Here is a 2,099-nt window from a genome sequence, read left to right as displayed (position 1 = left end):
CTGCCATGCTCGCTCCTTCAAAAATTTGTTCCGAAATAATTGCGAGCATTTATCGAAGAGGCATGGCTGCATTTTAATCGCTTTGATTAGCCTTTCCTCCATTATTAACTTGCTGGAAGGTTAAATCTATACTTCAAGTACCAATTGTAGTTAATTTTTATATTTACCTTGATTTTTTCGGCAAAAGGCTTTGGCGGCAGAATTGGTAAAATAATGAATAATTACAATCAGCTGATTGTCAAAGCGCGCGAAAAGATGAAGCTGATGCCACATAAAACTTTTGCTTCGCTTTACGTGACAGATTCGCTTTGACAGATAAGATGAATTGTATGAAAATGCACAAAGCACGCCACATAGATCGTTGACGCTGCAGCGCGAAGCGAAAAGATGGCCAACTCCCATCTTTTACCGAAATTGGGCGAAATGCGAGCCTTCATAAATGTATGGCAAGCAGCACCATCTGGTTGTCAGTTGCACAACTTGATAACAAACGGCGAGAAAAAAAATGTATTTTGTAGTGCATGCTGTACAGTGTTGCCAGGTGGTTGTAGTGAGAAAGCGTTAGTGTGGTTATCAAAAAGCGTCTTTTGCATGTAAAAATCGTCAACATGTAAAAAATTATAATAAACAGAACCAGGAAGCCTTTTGTTTCTTTTTCATTTACGCTAGCTTCTGATTGCTGTATATAAGAATAAAAAGTTTTACTTTGTTGTACGAATTTTTAAAAATTCGCATTTCCTTTAACAAAATATTTTTAATTGGAATAAAATCACAGTTTAATCTTCATTTCTTTCAACGCGCACCACCGACCGGCTTCCGAACGGGCCGCCTAGCGCAAAGCGCCATATCAACGCCGATCATTCGTGCGCTTATCCCCATCGCGCCGACCGCAATAGTCCGGATTGAAGCAAGGGGCCGCCTTAATTTAGTCCGCGCAATGATTGACCCTTGCGCACCGAACTCATTGGTTGATTCGGAACTGGTGAGAGACCTCCAACTGGAACGAAACGGATCAGGACGTCTGCAGCGTTGCACGCTCACCATGCGAGGAAGATACGGCAGCTCCAACCGCATTACGTGACAAGCAGTCGTGCTGGACCACCATATACACCTGAGTCCACCGTCGAACCTGGACCCTAAGGCTGCGGCCCCCTTCCAGTACATGCGATTGGCGGATCCGCAATTCTTTCGCGCGTCACCAATACGCCTCACACTAGGCCTAGATTTGCGACCATATACGGGCTGATTGTTTCGGGAGCCTGCCAACCATAAACGTAGATATTAAGAAAACAAAACCACACATACACACACCCTCATCACACACACACCCACCTTAAAATCTAAATAAAAAAGTGCATTGAAATTCCAAACCACGTCTGTTTCAATTAATGATGTCCTTTTCTCCACAGCCCCAGATGAGCCGTTCGCGACGAAAGCGTGTGCGAATAAGCAGATCCGCGCAGTACAAAATCCGCGCTACATAGTTGAATAACATAAGACTTTCCCCACGTGCGTGTGACGGTTGAGACGCGACTCCTTTTTTTCACAGCTTGTTTACCGCAAGGGGGCCGGTATGTTTAAGTCCGCGACCTAAATATATTGCACCACCCTAATACGCGTTTTTTCACTTCATGTAAGAGCACACAAACACATATATAAGTTACGGCTAACTTTCCAGCCGCTAACAATGAGCCCCACTGTACGGTAACTTAGTTGAGGGGAAACTTAACGAAAGTTACTGTGCGGTGGGCTACATCCCTTTTCGTTTTGTTAGCAATTTTTCACTTCTTAGAAGACCGCCTTGAAGGAGAGATCTCAACTATCACACCTCGTTTGGTAAGCCAATTCTTGTGTATCAAAATATTTAAACGCACAGATAACTACAAATAAAACGACCTTTGATTTCAATGTACTAAAACCACTGTGTCTTTTATTTATTCTTATTTTTCGTTACATCAACTTTACGCTGGTGCGCTCCATCTTCGTGCGACGCCACGTTCGTAAATATTGGTCTTCGAGCCTAAAAAGTAACCACATTTTATAGTGCACACAGCATCACATCTGAGTTTTTCAACTGCCTCAACCGATCGCCACATTTT

This window comes from Rhagoletis pomonella, unplaced genomic scaffold (assembly GCF_013731165.1).
Source record: "Rhagoletis pomonella isolate Grant_MI unplaced genomic scaffold, Rhpom_1.0 Rhpom_scaffold_00068, whole genome shotgun sequence".
Taxonomy (NCBI): Eukaryota; Metazoa; Arthropoda; class Insecta; order Diptera; family Tephritidae; genus Rhagoletis; species Rhagoletis pomonella.
This window is presented reverse-complemented; position numbering follows the sequence as displayed.